Genomic DNA, 14,920 nt, shown 5'->3' on the forward strand with positions numbered 1-14,920 from the left:
AAATTACATAGAAAATATAAAATTCATTTCCTATGCTATTTTTTATATTTTTAATAAAAATAAGTTACTAATGTATTACTTTTAATGTCTACTCTAAGTAACATATTTGCACAACTTATGAGTTAAAATGCAAAGTAGCATGGCTTCAAGCCTTTTCTACAATTTACAAGACAAAAATCAGGAAAACTGTCTAAAAAGTAGTTCCAAAAATCTATTACAAAGATTATAATAGAGTCACTTGTCTTTGTTATTGTGAATTTCCCATGAACCAGAAAATCAATATTTTAAATTCCAATTTTCTGAAATAAAAAATAATTTGGAAAATGAAAAAGACTAATGTAAACAAAAAAAACAATAAATAAATAGGCCTATCCCATGAAAATTATTTTAAAAAAACAAATGTACTTTAAAGAAAAAAATACTACTACAATACAATACTACTCTGGATGCTAAAAGGAAAACTTTAATGGAGGAAAATTTTAAATTATTTATAAAAAGTTTAATAATTCAAAAAATTATTTACAATAATATAATGATAATATCAAAAAGCAATTAAAGTAAGCTAAGACATTCATCTGTTACTAGCAAAAAACAATACAATTCAACATAATAATTAACTTTCAAAATCTTGCATATGATTATAAAATTATAATAAACTGAGTATTGTATTTTCTAACACTTCCAAATAATATTTATTTTCAGGAATGCCAGAATTAAAGATTCAAACATGATTACTTAGAAGATGGAAAAAAACAATATCTATTGCAATGGTTATATAAGGTAAATATAATGCCTATTTGTGGTTAAATTTAATTAAAAGATTAAAGAATACAGAATAAATTTATTAATAAAGTATGAAAAATATAGAAAGATATACATCATAATTAAATACAATGTTTGGCTAAAATCATTAAAGTTTTTAGAAATCAATCACTTCAATCAGGAATGAGGACAGAATCTTTATGAGTGATAACATTATGTTCATAATCTCNCGTTATAGGAATTGTCGTTATAGGAACGTACGTTATAGGGGGGGTCGACTGTATATCTATTACTATCTATTACACACAAATACATGCATTCATACCCCCTCCAAGCTAAACATGATAAAAGTGCACAATGCATCTATGTTCTGTATGAACCTAGTTGATTGTTTATATGAATTTTCTTTCTTCCTGTAACAAAATATTTAAACATTTCCTCAAACCCTAAAATTTAACATTTATATTTTTACTCATTGAGTTGAAATAGTCATTTTGATGATAAATTTTTCTTATTCCTATATCATCTTGTTTAATTTTTTAAACTTATTTATTTAATTTTTATTAAATATTCAATATTGTAAGATTGCATCTGACATAATTTTATTTATCATATATAATGTTACAATATATTTTAAATTTCTTCAGCAACATTGCTTGTATCCTGTGTTCATTTTGAATGATTACTATGAGTTGAAGTTTGTCTAAATAGATCTTTATTTGAACTTTAGTTTCTTTAAAAAGGTGAATTTTCTTTTAAAAACAGAGTAAAGTTTGTATGAACTAATGAGATGTTGAATAGTATAGCTAAAAGTGTTTATTACTAATGCATAAGACACCATGTGAGATATTTGTAATAATTGCTGATTGTTATTTTTGCCTGATGACATATGACAGATAAAAATGGGTAAAAGAAGGTATCTTAAAATTGAGGAAATACATTATCTGAATTCCACTTTATCATACCAGTATAAAATCTTGTTAAATACATTAACTTGAAAAATCACTGCAAGAAATGTAAATAATTAAAAAAAAACTCTTGTGCTTGTCTTCAAATCATATATAATGTCAAACCTATATAAGACACCACTACTGATTCAGCAATGTTTTTGGTAGATAAATAGGACTGGCAGTTGAACACAGATTGTCATTTATATGATGTCACCAAGTAATTGATCAGCAATATTTATGTAATATTGACAATAGCATAATCTGTTACAAAAATGTAAACTTATTAAATTGTCTCTTAATAAATTTATTAATAAAGTATGAAAAATATAGAAAGATATACATCATAATTAAATACAATGTTTGGCTAAAATCATTAAAGTTTTTAGAAATCAATCACTTCAATCAGGAATGAGGACAGAATCTTTATGAGTGATAACATTATGTTCATAATCTCTCCCAAATATCAGATAGATTCAACAACTTTATAGTTGTGAAATTATTACAAAACTTGCTTCTAGCCCTTGGTATAATTATATTAGTTAAATTATCAACAAACTTCTCTTTCACTCTATATTATCAAATATTGCTACTACCCAATGTAAACCTAATAATTATGCATACATGTAGGAATAATAATAGAAAGGACAATAATATTCTAGCATTCATAACCATCTCCTAATCCTCTTTTTGAATTCCACACTTGTCGTCTCCTTTTTCTCATCTGTTACTTCTTCCCTCTCTCCTGTCTGTTTCCTCTCCATCGTCTCCTCTTTTTTCCCTTTAAGTCCATAAATCCCATATACACAACAGATCATTGTTGGACACACAACTGACTGGTGTCAGATTCCTGATAATTTTTTCTAATTGATTGCTTGTGCACATAACCATCAATTACCAATGTCAATTAAATTATTTTATTTATAACCACATACTAAGCTTAGCTAAATACTATATGCATTTAGTAACAACCAAACTTAGTATTTGATTAAAAACAAAATAATTTAACAGTTTCATACTGTTACAAATGAAAGCAAGCATATATTACAGTATACTAGTATACTAATTAGTTGTTCACTATAATGAGCAATTAGGTAGTTTAGTTTAGAGATAGTTGCTGATTATAATATACTATCAGTGTATATACTTATCATTTGAAAGGAATATACAATTTAAATATAAAAAGTTTATCATGAATGGATCCATCATGATTAATACATAAACAGTATTTGCTCTTGTTCATATGTTAGGTCATAATGGATCACTGAGCACTGACTATTTTTTATTAAATTGCACTCTGATGATGTATGCAAATACGATACATATGTGAATTACATATGATTTATATCTCATCATTTGATGTGATGTCAAAAAAATAAAATAAAGTTCATTAATAACTTTTCATATCAAATATTTTATAACAAATACACAAATAACAGCAATAAACCTGAGTAATTTGGCAAATAACAATGAAAATTATCAATTTTTATTTAACTTTATGAAAATTACAACAAATTGATATCAAAGATAAATATAATATCCATTTAATGAATGCGATTATGATTCTATCTTCTTTTGATGTCAAATTTTTGATATTAACAAGTATCAAAATAATTCTTTCTAATTTTAAATATTGCCTACAGGCTGTCCATGAATTGTGTGTACAGGTTTTGAACCATTTTTGACCCATTCTTTTCTGTTGTATACAATGATGTACCCTACTTTTGGAAAACCTCCTCCTCTAATTATAAGTATAGGGTGTTTTTTTTAGAGGTATACAAATTTAAAATGAAATAAAACACATAAAAATAATGTTAATGGCCATGGTGTTGGCTTTATTCAAAAGATAATTTTATGCCATTAGTGTTTAAACATGATTTCAGGTATATGGGTGCCATGGCTGGCTCGAATGAAGTGCAATTAGGAAGAACAATATTCTACCACTTTATCAAGCAACTGGGGTCGTATATCGGCAATAACACAGCGAATGTTGAGTAACTTACATCCATTAAAAGTCACTGTTTGGTGTGCTTTATGGGCAGGTGGAATCATAGGCCCATATTTCTTTAATGATGATGCCGGCCAGAATGGTACCATCAATAGAGAGTGCTTTTGAAGCCATGATTGCTGATTTCTTCATTCCTCAGTTGAATGGTATTGATGTGGCAGAGCTTTGGTTTCAACAAGATGGCGCAACATGCCACACAGCACGCGACACCATCAATTTATTGCAGGAAACATCCAATGAGTGCATAATTTTGCATAATGACCCTGTGAACTGGCCTCCACGATCATGTGATCTCACACCTATGGATTACTTTATTTGAGGATATGTGAAGTCACTAGTCTACGCCGATAAACCACGAACATTGGACCACTTGAAAGTCAACATTCGCCACGTTACTGCCGATTTACGGCCCCAGTTGCTCAACAAAGTGGTCGAAAACTGTTCTTCCCAATTGCGCTTCATTCGAGCCAGCCATGGCACCCATATGCCCAAAATCACGTTTAAACACTAATGGCATAAAATTAGCTTTTAAATAAACCCAACACCATGGCCATTAACATTATTTTTATGTGTTTTATTTCATTTTAAATTTGTATACCTCTAAAAAAACACCCTGTACAATAGTTAATGAACCCAAAAACTGAAAAATTAAGAAAAAAGTTCTGTAAAATATAAATATACTGTAATAAAGGGTTTATTAAACAGTACATACAAAAAAGTACATTATTGTAAACAATGGGGAGGAAGAGAATTGAGGTAAATGTGAATAAACCCTCAGAAAATTTCTGAGGGTTTGTTCACATGACTTGGTAAGTAGGCTTATAAGCAAAACTTTGTATACCACTAATATCACTAAAAATAGTCCATGCAAAATAACACCTCAATCCTCTTCCTCCCCATTGTTTACAATAATGTACTTTTTTGTATGTACTGTTTAATAAACCCTTTATTAAACAGTACATACAATTAATGGACAGCCCCTATTTATTTTTTCTCATAATAAGTAAGTTTTTAATTAGGTTTCTGTTACTGGTTTTTTGTAGACTTTAAAGAATTAAAAGCTATTGGCTTTCTTTCTTCAGTAACACATCACACAAGGAACAGTTGATTTATGTATTTTTTATTAAAGGAAATGCATTTCGGGTCTTAATGACCCCTCTTCAGTCCTTAGACTTTACAAAAAAAAAGAAGATCGATATTGGTTACATTATACAGAATAATACATATAATATTTTAACAAAATTTTTTGAAAATAACTTACATAGTTGATTGTTGGTTACAATTGACATTAGAGAATATGTTGAGTAATTGACTTGGTAATCAGTTATCTAGGATTGCTGCAGGGTTCGGATCATCTTTGAGTATGCTGTTGCATTTGTAGAATGAAGTTGTATCTATATGGGAGGGCAGGGTAGAAGGTTCACCAGGTTCACCAGACGGTCTGGTGAATCTATCCTGCCCTCCTATATAGATGTATCTGGGAGAGGTGGGGCGGGATGGAAGAGCACATGTGGATACTATCTGTTAGGGAGGAGGGGTTTCCAGATGTCACTAATGGTTAGACAGTCGTTTAAGTTTATTTTATAAGTTTTTATTTTTGTGATTTCAAGACATTCATATAATTTCCTTTTTATACTATTTTTTCTATTCTGAGTATTTTTAGATTATTAAGTAAGATCTCGCAATCTGCACTACTGCAAGGTATGGCTACAGCAGAATTAATGTAATTAAATTTAATAGCATGTGAATGTTCTTTTAGTCTAATTTTTAGGGTTCTTCCAGTTTCACCTATGTACTGATAATCCGGTTTGCAGCTACAGGATATTCCATAATATATATGATGTTATTTTGTTGCATAATGTTGATATTTTTTTGAACAATATTTTCATTAGTTATTAGTAATTTTTTGATATTATTAGTAAATTCAGGGGCTAGCATTATGTTATGTGATTTTAATAGTTTTTAAATTTTTTCAAAAATTGTAAGGACTGAAGACAGGTCATTAAGACCCAAAATGCATTTACTTTAATAAAAAATACATAAATCAACTGTTCATTGTGTGATATGTTACTGAAGAAAGAAAGCCACTAGCTTTCAATTCTTTAAAGAAAGTTTTTACTATCTATATCAGTAGTGTTACCACCCGTCCAGTTTTCACCCGGACAGTCTGGGAATTGACTCACTGTCTGGGTGAACTATTAATTTTGTCCGGGAATTTCGTAGTGTGAAATTATGATGAAACAAAGTTCTTGCAAATATTTTTACAAATTTACACTATTTTAATAGCAAAAGAACTCACAATCACTGAAACTCATCTGCAATTCTGCCATGTTAGTCTGTGTTTACACTGACATGTAGTGCACAACCTGTCAACCTTTTTTTTTTTTCTTCTTTTTTTCACGTATGATTGTACATGTCTCCAATATCCAATAGAGCTGTCGTCTGTACCTGTTCTTTCTTAATTTAGGGTTACTTACGTTACTCCTACGCAAGTCTCTAGTCCCTAACTATAACTGATTTAGAACTGGTATGTATGTTATTCTTCGCATTGTAAAATGACATTGTGCATGCATCAGGAACTTCTGTTTGAACAAACCTGACCTGCCGTCTGGGTCAGCAATTTTGAAAAGGTGGCAACACTATATATCAGGGGATTTCAAACTCAAACACTGCATAAGACCAGTCAAATAGATATATATCAGATGCAGGCCATATTTGATATTATTTGGTAAAACAAAACATACTGTAACTTTAACAAAAAAGGCTCTAACAAAAGCTCTGAGTACAAAAATATTTGTACACACATATTCATACAATTGTAGGATTTTTTCAAACATTCAATCTCAGTGACCTCAGAAACGTGATTCTGAGTGTTATCACTATACGCCCCAAGAGCTTCATATAATTAATATTTTTAATCATTTATGTCAGATTTGAAAATTAAAGATTTATTACATTGGTCTTTATATACTATTCTTCATATAAATGTCACATGGGATTCTAATTTTATTCTAATTCTTTATAAATATCTAATATAGTTATAAATACATAATATTAAACTACAGTAAATTAAATATTCAAAAACCATCAAAACAACTTATTTTTGAATGTTTGTATTATAATTGATACTAACTTTTCCAGTTTTTTTTATATAATTTACATTATATACAGTTATCTCATTCAAAGTGAAATAATTAAGTAAAAAAATATTTCAAATATTTATAAAATACCAAAATAACTGGCAAACTTGAAACACTTTATGTATTAACATAAATTATTTACAATTAGTAACTTACAATAATCGTAAAGAAACTATTTCACGTTCGTATAAGATTCTTATCTTTAAATTTTTAAAAACCAACATCAATAAACAATAATCTAATTCCAATTGACAGTTATAGAAGGAACAAAAAAACTTTCAGTCCTTTAAAAAATATTTAAATAAAAGCTAATAATTTCACTTTTCTTTAATACACATCCCAACTACATAGTTTCTGTATGGGGAACAATATATTATCAGAAGTGTCAATTTCATAAATAACTGTAAAAAATATACACACCAATCAAAACCCGATATTAAGCAAATATACTCCCACAACTGCTGTAAATGATCAGGCTAAATTTGTTAAGCAAATAAACTATTACAACTGCTGTATGTTTGCTTAACAAATTTAGCCCGATCATTTACGGCAGTTGTGGGAGGAGTATAATTGTAAGAGGAGGGACTCGAGGTCCGAAATGCATACTTCTTTGGAAAAATAAATTGATTTTCCGAGGCCAATCTTGTGTTCAGTGACAGTAAAGTAAGTCTAGAAATAAAGAGGTCAACATAAAGCTCACAAGTATATACCAAGCTAGACAAAAAACATATTATAGTATAGTGGAATGTATTTATTTATCAAATACTAGTCTCTAGAAGTTATGCAACCCAAAAACACCTGATAAAGAAAGCTGAAAACATTAATTTTTGATTAAACATTGATATACAGTTGAAAGTTTCTAATTCTACAGGTGCCAAGTAATTTTGTTCCTTTATATATATTTGTTTGTTGTTTGTGTGTGTGTGTGTATATTATATAGTAACTAATTTATATTATTTATTCGCTTCAGTTTTATAAATTTAAGTAACTTGTTAGCAATTCTTGCATTCTTTATCTCAAATAATAAATGACAGAAAGCAATTTTTCTTTCATCGCATTTTTTTTTTTGTTGCCATTTTTGTTTTGACTATAAAAATGCAATTCATGCTTACTTTCCGTTACAAATTGTTTCATAATTTGTTCTGCTTTAACAATCGCGTGCTTTGTAACAACAATTTTGTATGACATATCCCTCGAGCGTTATCATTACTGTAAAAGAAGTTTGAACGAGAAAAATGTCAATTTCGTCTATCCGAAAACAAAAGGATAAATTACGTCACATATACGTAATTGACATTATTTTTAATTGACTTTTAGCTAATGGTAAGCTTATATAATGATTTTAAGGAAAATTTAATTATAATAAAATCAACTACTTACCTTTAACAATTAGCAAATTTTTGACGAGTTTGATGTTTCAGGACGCATTTAAACCTGAAGAAACAGTGTTGCCAGAAAGACGTCGTAAAATAATTTTATTTATTTATAATTTCATATATTTTATTTAATTTTATACATTTTACAGTCAATAATAAATAATATAAATAAAATAAATTGAATAAATTTATTTTGTTAATTAAAAATTTATTAAAAAGATAATTGAGCGGAGCTCTGATATGCCGGAAAGTGTTTTGTCCGCGATCGAAGCTTAAAACAACCGCACAGTTACCAAACACAATTCATTGTAAATATGTGCAACTCGGTAAAGCCGATGTCGTGACGAAAGCGAAATTATGAAATTTGATCAATAGGCTGAGATATTCCGGGTCAAAATTCTCCATGTAAAGTCTATGGAGTCGATTGCCGGTTGTAAGCTGGTCGCGTGGTACCTGTACATGTCAATCGAGTTTCCGATTGATGTCAATTTACGTTGATTTCTACGACAATTTTTTATTTTAGATTCGCATCAGTTTTAAACCGTTTCTTCGTAAAATTTTAGTTATCCACACCGCGGAGTTCAGTTTTGTTTTTTAAACAAATACCAAGTAAAATTCTCATATTGTAATAACTGCTTAAGAATATTTAACATCAGTCATTCAATTTTACAGTATTAACAACACGTTTACGGTTATTCGATCGTTGGGATCTGTTGGGTATTCGATCGTGTTAACAACGAGGGCGATCGAGCGCAGAGGACCGGGGCCCAACTAGCGAGCACGAAATAGTAATAGAGGAAACTTTACAAAGAATCGGCTGAAGCCGATTGCCGCCTTAAATGATGATCCAAAAAGTCCGATTGTGTAAATTGTGTGACTTGGAGGATGATCTAAAAAGTGCAATTAAGATGAAGAAAAATTAAGCATCCCTTATATATCCGCCAGACAAATGTTTTATAGTGTTCCCGGTGCATCTACAAACTCGATATCCTAACTATGATCTTTCTTGTAGAACGGCTACCTTATGGCTCCGAATGTCCCCATATGGTGGTAATCGAGTACAAATTAAAATTATGCGTTAGACGCAATTGAAATTTTAACCAGACAATTTCTCTATTTGGCTATATTTTATACACTCATTGCTATAAAATTTAGCGCACCGAGGAGTTGCCGGAATCGAACGAAATTGTATTGATAAATGTGTTCGTGTAACTATGATATAAGTGATTACAAAATGAAAGCAAAAAGATTATTTATTGCAGCAGAGGCCATGCGGTAGATTTTCTAAGTATGATGCAAGTCTTTGAAATTCTGCCCCTTAAATGTTTTTTATGCCGCCCCCTCACGGTGCCGCCTGATGCGGCCGCATCTCTGCATCATACCACGGCACGGCCCTGTATTGCAGGAATAACTATAAATGTTTGTTTTACTTAAGTTACGGCAACGCAATACTTCGGCCTTTTGCCTAGGGCACTTTTTAAGGGTAACCGGCCCATATTCAGGCGTTAGACGTGGAGAAAACCCACACCGAAAAACTCCACGTGGCCACCCGTCCGGGGAGGTGTGAACCCACGACCGAACTACCAGTGTTCGGAGACCGGAATCGTCTGGCACTGGTGGGTCCTGAATATTTTTTTTAATATTCTTTCCGCCCTGTGGGCAATAAGAGGGCCTCTTATAACAGGCCCATTATGGGTTCGGCCTGGCCCACAATGGGCGACCGGGTGGTGAGGGACAGGGCCCGACATATCCGGGNATTTAAAACTGTTGTTTTGAAAACTTAATTTCAATTTATGGAGTTCGTTTTAAGTCGTCTCACGCTAATTTTCCAGTCATCTAAATGTCTAAAAACATATAAGGAATTAAATCATAAAAAGGGGATTGATTGGATTAATGAAATGACGCAGCGGAATTAGGTTATCTGTCAATGGTTCTGGGAAGATATTTTATTGGAAACTGGCTCTTATTTAGGTGTCAGACACACGAAAAAAATCCGGCAAGCTCATCTATGTTGGTCAGGCACGCGACCAACTTCCAACGTTTAATGGTTTTATCTACTCATCCACTGGAGGGATCAGACCCTTTACAACTCGGTCAAATTAACTTACACAGATATTAGTTTACATTAAGGATAAGAAAATTATTATAACATCGAGTAACAATAAAGAATAAACTTCATTTGCTGTAAAATCATTGAAAAATGTTTTTATAATATATATTTCACCATCACATTTTTACTCCTTTAAAAAAAGCGTGCTTATCATCATCATCTCTCACAACTATCATAAAATTGAATTTGTTTTGATTGAAATTACACTTACATTAATCGACAGGAAAGAATTATCTTTCTTGTAAATTAATTTATTAAAATCTAAACATTATTATAAATTCTGACTTTTATCAAATAAAATTCAATTTAGGACAGATTTGTTTATACACTAATCAGATCTTAATAATATTTTCAAGTGTTACATTACTCAAATTACAAGTAAAACACGTGTTTATGCATATACATGTTTGTACACGTAATATGTAAAAGCCTTTTAAAGGACCATCAGGAGGAGGTCAACCTCTATTTTTTATTGAATATGAAAGAATGTGAGCGAATATAAAACAGATTTAAAAGAAATATAAAATTTATTAGAATATGAATTATTTTCTGTGACCTAAATTTACTCACATATTTTATTATGTCAAGGATGCAATATTAAATTTTCCGACCATCGCTAGGGTTTAATATATGAATATCATTTGCACGGAAATCTAAGTACGAATAAAAAGTTGATATACAAAATAATAATTCAAAACAATTTTTAAGTCTAGTTTTTTTTTTTGAAATATTATTCGTAGAAATAAAATTATTCACTTGATTTATAAGATTGAAAACTATAAGGTAATAAGTATGACGTGCAATTATTTATTGTAGCATGGTGACAATGCCGGGTTGCAATTTTTAATCATATTTTTAATTTATTTAATTTAAAATATATGCTCTCCATCTCAAATTAGCAGTGGCTTGCCCTTGTACACCATAGTTTTCCCTTTAACAATAGAGTCGTACTGATCATCTATCTAACATCTTTTAGGTGAACATTTTTGAATTGAAATAACATTATTTCATGTTTGCATCGGAAGTTCTTATATAGTTAATTGGAGCCTCCTGCCCCTAGGCTTTCCATATCTGTCTCGATTCTCATTCTCCCCCTTTTTCTAATTTCTAAGGCGGCCAAGAACAACAGAAAATTCGTGACTTCTAGCCTATCCTGCATATGTAAAAGTAACTACTGAACGATATTTGTCCATTGACCCATGAAACTTCATCATATGTTGATCAAAATCCCATAAAGTACGTCCGTCGTAAAGAACATTAAGAATTATTCATAGAATATCGTCGGACAATTACTCTAGAAATGTATAGGCTATTGAGAAATTTTAGAATACCTCAATACAGAATATTTCAACAATAATATTGTCAAACAAACAGTGTCGAGTGCGTAATTTCGGGTGAGGATTTTATGTCAAGTGAGAATTGTTGCGCTAATGCGAAACATTTTCAAGAGAAAACACATTGACTATCGCTACTGTTTGACAGCGTAAGTTATACCCTTTTTTGCGATTTATTTATTTTAATAAACTTAAAAATAATATATTTTAAATTATAATATTAGTATATAAAATTTTAAGTTTCATAAATCTAAGGTTGCATGCAACTACCGAGACTATTGTAAAAAATGAAGTGGAGTTTTTATTATCTAAATTGAAGCGAAAGTGGTATAATTTCTAGATTATAAAAAAGGTAACAAATGTTAAATTTAGTAAATTTATAGCTTAACGTATGTAAAAAAAAAAAAAATTAAAAACTTTATGACACTGAACAAAAACATCAGCTTTCATTCTTAATAACAAAAAAGATAAACCTAAACTATTTTATTATGGTCCATTTATTTCTGTAAATTCTGGTTCTTGTATTTTTATTCTTTTCAGTCAGTTAAATAGTTTACAATTTATAAAAATAATATACTTTTACAGTAAACTTGCAAAAGCTGGAATCTGTATAAGACGGAAACCTCCTAGAAGTAGAAGGTTCAAATATTTTTCAGAGAAACGATTACATTAGCCAAGAAATGTTCTATGAAAGCAAAAAATTCGTGTTTTGTATTTTCTCATCATTTTGCATCGTTATTTTGAGCTTTTACTTTTGTGCTTGTGAATTATACGAAATTGTAAACCTTTAAACTAAAGAGGAAGATGACAATGATGATGAAGAAGAAGATAAAGATTAGCTAATAGAAGAGGCCGAGCCTTTAAATCAAACACAAATTTACAAAAACTTGAAGGAATTCGGAAAACTAACTACAAACGTTTTCGATTTTGATTTAGGTCACCCTCAGCTTATAGAAAAATATAGTAGAATATTTTTTCATTTAAAAATTACAAAAGTGAGTATAAGAAGAAAGAAAAGAACAAAAAATCTAAGAGGAAAGCTACACGAATAAAAAATCCAGAAACGAGTTGCATAACTTTCTCAGAAGAAAGTTAAAATTATTTGTGACCCCATCTGTTATGAGATTTTATTTTAAAGTTTTTTTATATTATTAATTGTTGTATACTGTAATTGGAAAAAAGCTTAATTTTGAGAATAGGAATGAATTTTATAAAATATTTTAAATGCTAATAACAATTAAAATCGTCATCAAGTCCGACTGCACTTGAGATATGACACACAATCCCTTCTATCTCCTCACCCCCTCGAACTTTAACCACCAAAATTTAATAGCATTAATCCCTCTAATACACAAACCTCTATGCAAACTTTCAAAAATTTTCAACGAAAGGCACAGGAATTATTAAACTTTAAATTGGATGAATCGTGCCCTTCACACACATCCATCCATACATATATAGCCTATGGTAAAAACCTTCAACTTATTTTTGCATTTTGAAGGTTCCCCGAGTCCAAAAATATAAAAATCTTGGGAGGGGATAATTTTTTTATTGCCGTACTTTCCCTCTGTTATATATAACAGTCGGGAAAGTAATAAAGTTAAATTAACCGAATTTAGATTTTTATAAGATTGTCAAAAGGTAGAAACTGTACTTGTATAATAACTATATCCACAATTTTGTCTGAGGCCCATTGACATCAGATTGTTTATTGTACGTAAAACCATTATAATGTATGACTTCGTTAGCAAATGCAATTTCAATAAACGTATGTAAGTTGTAAAAATTTCAATGAGTTGCTCAACTTTCCCGGTAACATTTGGTGGCGCCATCTGTTATATTTTATTAAAAGTACTTTTTATATTCGTCTATTACCCTCTTTTACAGGTTTTATTGGAATATTTTTTAGGGAAATTGTAACCAAATCTTTTGTAAGGAAATTTTGTAAAGGGAAAGTGCATTGTAGAAATACTTTATAGTTTTTTTTTTGTATTTGATTTTATTCAATAAACGAAAATGAAATTTAACATTTTTGAGTAATTATTGCTCTCAAATAATTTTTAATAATTATTTGCGAATTATAATAAACGAATTTTTGTATAAAAATATATTTTTAGCATTGAAACCAATTATATCTTAACTACATTTACAGTGTAAAACCAGGTTGTTTAAAAAAAATACACAGAAAATCTCTGCATTACTGTGAACTTTATTCGGGTTCCGTTTTTGCACGACTTTTACTGTATATCACTTGATTTATCGTAAAACAAGTGCATAATTCTCATCAAGTTAGTGAGAATTATATTACAACATAAATAAAATAATCTAAAATAAATTAATTTGTTTATGAAACAATTTCGCTTTCTTGACACTATAAAAGATATTTTCGTTAGATATAAAATAAATCAAATGGTAAATTTGTATTTAATTAAGGGAATAGAATAGAATTACCCAATCATAATAAATCTATTTCATGCATTTATTTAGTTACAGCTATATATAATGAAGTGAGTAAACAGAAGTAGAGCGTAACCTGTTGACAGAAAGACAAGAACTGGTTTCTTTCATGATCATTTTTTTCTCACTCCCCACACAAAGTATCGTAATTATAGATTCTTACAGAATAGTCTTGCATATTCTAACTCAACAAACAAGTATCAATAGATAATTAAGGTAAGTAATTTTCAATTCGGAAAAGGCAATTTCTCTTTCTTAAAAACATCGTTTTTTGTCTTATTTCACTTTAGGTAAGTGTCATGATTAATTTTATTATAAAAATATGAAGCTAAATCTTTATTATTTAAAATTTATATATTAAGTATTCCTTTTTTCTTATTAGTTCCACACGTTTAATCCATACTTATTAAAAGTCAAGCTGATATAATTACATGGAAATTTCTTATTATAAATGTTTATAATTTTACACTTTAATCTTATATTTAACTTGAATTAATTTTAGTTTATCTAGAATATGTGTATTTATATTAAAATCTATGATCATGGGTGTCTTTAGAGGGTGCAAATGGGGTTCTTGCCCCTCTCTCAATTTGTGTAAAAAATTCCCAAAATTATAATCGTAAAAATGGTTGAGATATTACATTCTCGATTGTGTGATGCTTTATATGTATTTAAAAAACAAAAAAAGTAAATAATTAAACAAAATTTATTGATGTAATTTTTTTTCTGAAAGCTTTGTCCCCCTAATTGGATAATTTTCTATGATATTTATTTATAATAAAGTCG

The 14,920-nt window shown here is 29.6% G+C and overlaps 1 protein-coding gene across 1 annotated transcript in view; it reads right to left on the bottom strand.

Moving 5' to 3' along the window:
- Positions 1 to 8,329, bottom strand: part of LOC111637228 (armadillo segment polarity protein-like) — a 50,292-nt gene extending 41,963 nt beyond the window's left edge. Inside the window, exon 1 of the mRNA XM_023382671.1 lies at positions 8,238 to 8,329. The gene's annotated coding sequence lies outside the window, so the exon portion shown is untranslated. The remainder of the gene's footprint in view (positions 1 to 8,237) is intronic.
- Between the last annotated feature and the right edge of the window lie 6,591 nt (positions 8,330 to 14,920).

Source organism: Centruroides sculpturatus, unplaced genomic scaffold (genome assembly GCF_000671375.1).
Source record: "Centruroides sculpturatus isolate CEXI.00-Female unplaced genomic scaffold, Cexi_2.0 scaffold1058, whole genome shotgun sequence".
Taxonomy (NCBI): Eukaryota; Metazoa; Arthropoda; class Arachnida; order Scorpiones; family Buthidae; genus Centruroides; species Centruroides sculpturatus.